Source organism: Rhinolophus sinicus, chromosome 14 (assembly GCF_057876585.1).
Source record: "Rhinolophus sinicus isolate RSI-liver-muscle chromosome 14, RSI-T2T, whole genome shotgun sequence".
Taxonomy (NCBI): domain Eukaryota; kingdom Metazoa; phylum Chordata; class Mammalia; order Chiroptera; family Rhinolophidae; genus Rhinolophus; species Rhinolophus sinicus.
Window position 1 is genome coordinate 153,470,622 of NC_142514.1, and position 7,695 is coordinate 153,478,316.

Sequence of the window (7,695 nt, forward strand, 5' to 3'; positions counted from 1 at the left end):
AATTATTTTTAAAAAGTTGTAGTCCCAAGATGTTACACATCTAAGATGGTAAAAGATGGTAAATTTTTAGTGTTATTAAACAATATATGAAATGTGGGTGCATATTGTATGGAAAGTGCAGTAAGACTCGATCAAAGTGTAGCCTGGCTACACAGTGCGCACGCCTCAGGAAGAATCATTCTCTACAGCTATTCTAAGGCTTATCTGTGGGGATTTTGTTTTAATACCATGTTATATACAAACTGAAGGTCTAAAATACTTATTTTCTAATTGCCTTGTGCGTGGGGACTTAGGTAAGAGGAAGAACTGTATTGGATATCACAAAGTGATTTATACATACGATTAAGGAAAAATATCCGTTTGGGGGGGGGTGGGGAATCCTTTCAAGAAAAAACTTAGGCCCAAAGGAAAAGTTGTACTTATTATTCTTCAGCAGTGTGATGTTTGCGTGTGCATGTGGCAAACTGGGGAGTTTTTTTTCCTAATAACAAACTCTCAAATTTATCTAGTGTTGTACATTTTACAAAGTTTTCATTTATGCTATTCATTTTGGTCCTTAAAGTAACCCAGACTCAGAATGGTTCAGTGACTTGTCCGATGCTTGTAAATGGCATAAAAAGAACTTGAAACCAGATGTTCTCTCTCCCAGCTCTGTGCTGTTTTACTCATCATGCTACATTTCCACTTCTAAGAGGAAACTTGGTTTGAACTCCCGTGAATGAATGAATATGTGTGTAGTTCAGTTTTCATCATTAATTGAAGGGGATCTCTGAAACAAGCTACAACCATCTTCCAGAAACCACATTCGCAGTAGGAATGCTCCCTAGGCTTACCTGTCAGTGGCACTGTGATTATTTGCTTCCTTGTCTCTCTCCTTTACCATAAGCCCCTTGAGGGCGAGAACTGTGCCTTTCATCTCCCTGGCCCAGACTCTAGCCTGTTATAGAGAAGGTACTCAATAATCATTCAGTACGTTTGCTGAGAAGGAATGAATGAATACAAAATGAGCAAGTCTGTGTGAGAGAAACGAAAGCTATAATAAAACAAAATGCTCTCTGTAATCCTTAATCAGAAAGATCAAAGCTCCATTTATGTATCTACGCATAAGTATTAAACAGAGACTGTTTTTTACAAGACCTCAGATGTTAGAGGCCATATGGGATTCTATCCCATGTTCAAATGGAAAGTAATTGGATGAGACAAAGGGATGAAGGAGAGAGATCAGGCCAGGACGTAATCTCTTGAGTCCTCATGATCCAAATCTACTAAATCTCTTTGCAAAAAGCACAGTAATCTTAGCACCATGATGCCTTTAGTGAGCTCTTCTGTCTGAAAACCGCCCCCACCCCTGAAGGCGTTGCAGGAAGAGCTGTGTACAAGTCTGTTTACACACAGCTTTACACCAGTTTCATTCCAAATCTGCTCCAATTCTCAATTACACTTTTAAAAGTGACAACTGGAAATCCTGCTTATCACTTGAACATCTTTGCTTCAACACATTACTCCAAGAAACGTTGGCTCAGGGTCATTTCAAACACAGTAAGTGAAGGAGCCCAATTCGTATCAGCCACGACAAAGCCTTCTATTTGCTGTGCATTATAACTCACCTAAAGTCACACAGTAAGGGACAGAGGGGGACCAGAATCCAAAGCTTCACTTATTCCAGGGAATTTTTCACCTCAACGTACCATGATATTTCAAAAAATTCAGGGCCAAGGAACTTAAAGGACTTCTTTCTTTTTTAGTTTTCTTCAGGTTTTTAGCCTTCTTTGCCTTTGGATTCTAAAGCATATGGAAACCTCCGAGTCCATTATTAAGAGATAATTCTGAAAGTACCCAATGCCACCTGGAAGAGCCAACACATTCTAAGTCCGGGGAACACGATTTACATAAAAGACTGCAAATGGTGCTCCTGGGAGCTGTTTAGTGCAGCATTCCTGCTCCAGTTAACGAAGCAAACAGTGCACGAAAATGCCACTATGAAAATACGGAGTTCTGAATCACTAGGAAGTGCTGGCTATTCAGATTTTGAGGATGAGGGAGACTCTGACAGCCTGAGAAACAACTGTGCTGGGGGAAACAGGCCCTGGTGCTTGGGCACACTCAGTTTCCCCCAGTGTCTGCGGTCTTAGTGTTTGTTCTGCACTGTTTAAAGAGGTATTATCGCCCTTCTCATTCAACGCAACTAGTCATTTCTGCTACAAGTCAAACAGCATTTGTTAAGGCTGCAGAAAGCAAAGCCAGGACCATTTGTCTAATTAATGATCTCTGAAGCTTTTATGAAAGGGTATCACTGAGTCTACATCACGGAAAATGAGCAACCTTGATGACTAACCTCCTTTCTCCTTTGTTATCTCCAACTGAACTCAAGGTAGGGTGGCTGAGCTTTCACAGCAATCAGGACAATTCTCCAAGAATCTAAATGTGACCATCTGGAAGAGTCAAAAGAAGAAAATACACCATCCGGAGACACAACGAATGCCCTTCCTGGAGTTCCGAATGGACAGAAAGGAGAGCTTGTCCTTCTGACCTTTGGGAAGATCCTCTCTACATGCCATTAGCATCCCGAATCTCACCCCAGAAGAGGTTAGTCGGGAGGATCTTTTCTTAGATGCCGATATTAGAAGACTTTATAGGCTCCACTGTGGCAGAAATTAATCAAAAAGCCCCAATCTTTCCCTACAGAGAGAAGGAGTCAAGCCCTTAATCTGCCTTTGGTCATCATAGGGGCTCTGGCTCATGCATTACGTAACTTCTTCCTCAGAGCACAACAGTCACTGATAATCAGATGTGTAAATAGCCTGGATGTGACCTGCTAAGTAGGTGTCTGATACATGGAAAGGGCCAAGAGGACTCACAACAAAGCATGGCCAGGAAAAGGAAGCCAAAAACAGCCTTTGTACCCCACAGGTGATATGGGGAAACACAGTTCACATGGCCACTTAGTAAGTTCACAGCCACTTCAAAACACCCCCGAGAGCTTCTAAGCGGCTCCTGCTTAGTGAGCTGCCCCACTCTTTCCTCTTTAGGCTGTGTTCGTGCTCACCCCATTGAAAGTCAGGCAGACACATTTCCAGGTATGCACCTGGCCAAAGGCAGAGAGGAAGTTCCACATGCGGCCATCTTGCCAACTGGCCCACATGCGCCGCAGAAATGGTTCTTGTTTGCCTCCGTAATAAAACCACTGAATAAATTTTGTACAGCTTTAAATCAGCCTCATAAGCATCACCAGGCAACTCTTCCAGGAAAGGTAGGGAGGATGGTGAGGTACAGAGCTCCTGGACACCCCAGAGGACCAGTGTGCCTCTTGTAAAGGCCTTGCACAGGAAATGCTACAAAGTTATAAACTTAATGCTGACCATGAAATCCAATCAATATAATGCAAAACCCAATAAAACTACCACTTGTAGGAACCGATTCTCCAGTCTAAAGTGGAGCTCCTTCTGAAAGCATTGCAAAAATCGCTCAAGGTTATGGGCTGAAAAAAGAGGGATAAGACCACAAAAGGGGGCATGTAGTTGCTTGTAATGGTTTAGCTTCCATGTGGTGGTAGCCGTAAGAGGACTGTTCATCTTTTAGCCAAATTACACTTTCTGAAAAGCTCACGCTGGCTAAGGATCCCACTGATCGAACTAAGACGACTTTAAGGATAGAGAAGGTCTGGTTTTGTGGCACCTGAATCTTATTCAATTTGGGGACCCTGTTCAAGGAAAAATACAAAATTCCAAATTCAAAAGTGCTAGGTACTTCCAGTGGGCCCAAGCAAGTGAGAGTCCTTTCAACCAGTGGTTCCCAAACTTTGCTGTATATTAGAACCACTTGGGGAGCTTTGAAAATCCTGATGCCCAATTTGTACCCCACACCAATTAACTTAGAAAGTCTGGGGATGAGAGCCGGGCATCCGTAGTTTTAAAAGGTTCTTAGGTGATTCCTATGTGCATAAAAGTTGGGGAACCTTTGCTTTAAGCTTTACTAGCTTCACGTAAGTCTGTTTCTAGAGAGGGAGCATAGTTTTCATTCATTTAACTACCATTTGTGGAACAATTGTCATTATCCCCAGCACTTAGCACTGTGCCTGACATGTAGCTGGCAACCAGGAAATGCTTTTTGTATAAATGAACACTAGTTAGGTAGTCTCTCATTTCACATTGGTGACAGGTTGGAAACTAAATTTGGAATTCTCCAGTTTATCTTTTCCTTTAGATGTATCAGCTTTTACAGCAATACTCTGGGTTTACCCCAGGATAAAGATGCTTCATGGCTCCACCTACCATTATGTGGTCCCTATGGGATCTGGATACTAAAGCAGTCGGTCGGCAAGCACCCTGAAATGTAGTGAAATATCTTTTTCATCTATTGTCCTCCTTTGTTTTCTTGGAAATGAATCTATGTGGAAGAATACTGAGTATACCTGACTAGAAATTCCAAAAGGCTCTAAGGATTCCAACTTATCTAAAAATTTGGCAACTCCCATCTTCGAAAACTCTTTCCCCACGTTACAGGGTCTCAACATTCAACTCACACCGTTACTCAGATATGGAAAAAGGTAGCTAACAGCTTCATTTTGCTGCCATAACAAATCTGATTTCTCTGGAGTCCCCATCTGTTAGTAGCAAGAAAATTAATAAACCAAAGGTGCAATTCAGTTTAAATATACTCTGGTCCAATAATTTAAATAGACTCTTCAAGAATTGCCCAGTCTTTTAAGTTGAAAATATAAGGCTTGGTGCCTTGAGTAACTTCCTCCTAAGATGGTGTTTGGGTATACAGGGGAGGGGTACAGCTATGAGACTTCATGGTGGATGTGAACAGGATTATGTTCTTTCCAGCTCTGACCTCGTAGTTTCCAGAGTGCTGCCACATTCAGAATTGTGTCTTTCAGCTCGGGTCAGGCTCCGCCATGGTCCGAGTGAATAGGCCTCATCTCAGCTCCCACAAGCAGCAAACCCTTGAGTATCTTGCATATGCATCGTTCCTCCAGCCTCCTGCACCAGGGCCTTGCCTCCCGTCTACTGTGGCATCACCATGCCCTGCTACAGCCGGCCTGTCTGCACGTGAACTAGCTCTCAATTCAGCACTGATATTGCATGGGAAATTCAGACCACTTGGGAAAGATAGAGCTCAGAGGCTACCTCTGCAGGTGACAAATGGCCAAGCCCTAGGTTGGAATGGGAGCAGCCTGAGGGGTAATTTCCTTGTGAGGTCACAGAAGAAAAGAGGGGGCAAGCATTTATCTGCTGTCCTTAACTGTCATGGAGGGTGGGCAATAGTGGATGGGTGCCTACGGTTGGGCCTGTATATAAACTGCAGGAGATACCCACCTCCAAAAGGACCTATGTGTCTCTTACAGCTGTGTCAGTCTCAAGAGAGCCCCAAATCTCCAACTAGCATGTAACTTGGAGGAGTGAAAGTACATCACTTCAGAGGAAGGGACATGGACCTGGAATTTCAGCAACTGATGGAATGAACAGCTACTAACTAGCTCCTGTTTTCCTCCCGTCTTGAATTGTCACCTTCTTAATCCCACTAACCGAGCACAGAGCTTAACACATAGCAAGTTCAATAAATTACAACATACTGTGACATGAATGAATGATAAGAAATATTGGTCTATAATTCAGTTTCTCTCTTCCTGGTTCAACAAAGCACTTACTGATATTGGAAGTTTATCTCTGAATGAAGATATGACAAGAGACTCCTATCTTATTAACATCCCAATTTTCTCAGAGGACCAAATCCTCTGCCCACTGAACCTCTCCAAGGCTCAAGAGCAACGTTATTAGTGTGTAGGGTGAAAGAATTGGTCAAGAGTGATGGTAGGGGCTTAAAAAAATTGAGCTCAAATTTCAGAGCCAGACAAGAAAGAATAGATTTTAACTAAAGGTAAGTATTTCCCAAATTCCAGGATATGGCAAAAAAACTCCTGGCAGCTACTCTGCAGCGGTAGACATGAAAATCTCTAGGCCAATCAGTCTGATGTCAATCACATCAGCTATAAAACCCCTTTCTGCTTCCTCTGCACTTATCTCCAGGCCCAGATGCCCATGGCCTCACAGGACAACGCTCCACGTGTATACTGGGGTCCACGGCCCCGTGTTTCTGTTATGTTTGGAATATCTGGGCAGCAGAGTTGTACCCCTCTCCCCGTGCCTGCCTCCTCCCCCACACCATCCAATTGCTTTCTTTATATCCAGAATTGCAAAAGAAAATAAACATCTTGGCTCCCACTGCCAAAAAACACTTGAATCTCTTTTTCATCACTTCTCCAGATGAGAGTCTTGGAGGGGAGACAAAGAAAAACATTTTTTTTCTTTTTCAATTAATTTCCATTTCTTTCAAGTCTGAGTAAACGCTGGGCACAGAGCAACCAGGATGATGTGATTATGGAAACTATTAATCTCTCCATCAAACGAGAGCCAACTCATGGTTACGGCGCGTTTGGCACGTTCCTCCAAAGGGCTTCTGCAGCATGATCCTTCGGGTTCCCTTTGGGTCCTTAAGTGCTCAGGGTACAACCTGTGGCAACTTCTAAAAGACAGAATCATCCTTGAGTGCTTCATGAGTTGTTCTGGAAAACTGTGTTTTCCTACAACTGCTCTAAAGAAAACAGCCAACCCACATTAAAACATGTACAAATAAACTGAAAGAGACAAATCGAAGATTTTTCAGATCTCTCATAGCCCATCCGAAAATGTAAAATTTAAAGACCATTCGGATATCATTTGATGTGGGCAACAAGCAAACGGGTGCATGTACAGCAAGAAGTCTCCAATTGCTTTTAAATATTGAATACGATAGTCATAAAAATTGAAATAACTTCTAGAACTTATTTAGGACAAACAGGACAGCTGCATATTTGTCCAAACATAAAACAAGCATAAAAAGAAATTAGAGAATTCAGTTTAGGGACTTTATTTCCAGGGTCCACAACATCAGTTGCTTTTTTTCCTACCAGTGGTGGACAGACTTCTCCGTGATGGGGAAGTTAAATGACACTAAGTTTCCTCTACAAGTGCTTGCTGACTGACCAACTGACTGCTTGTTTCTGGGCACAGGTAGGAGAAGTCCAACACCAGTTCCATTTTGAAGAAAGCACACTCATGGATTGACAAATGCCACCTGCCTCCCAAATACAGTCCCAAAGGAAGAGTGAATTTCCAGAGATGTCAAATGCCTCAAATAGTATGAGGTCAACCAACAGGCACCATTCAAAACAAAACTACATACTCCTACATTGATTGAATGACTTATAATAAATGACTTATAATAAACCACGTATATGCATCTGCTTGAATTGTGGACCATGATAAATATACATTCCCACCCACACTGCTTTCAACATCCATTTCTTCCTGGAAGCAAACCCATGCTTCAGGAAGGCAAACTTGTCCAGAATACAGAAAGCCTCTTCATCCTTTCTTCCCACAATCCTATTTTTGGAGTCTATGTATACACAAAGGGCCTGACTAATGGGAAAGCATCAGTTCTATGAAGGACTGTTCCACCAAAACGTTTCAATTTCTAGTGTAATCACATAAACCCTGAATGGTAAGGGGGAAACCCGTAAAAGCCAATTATAAACAGATCCCATGATGTCAAAGAGAAAACAGCTGGAGAGAGAGTTTAATAAGCAGTCTTTTTTTATTACAATAGGGTTGGCGTCACTATTTATCACTTCCAACACTAAAACACAAA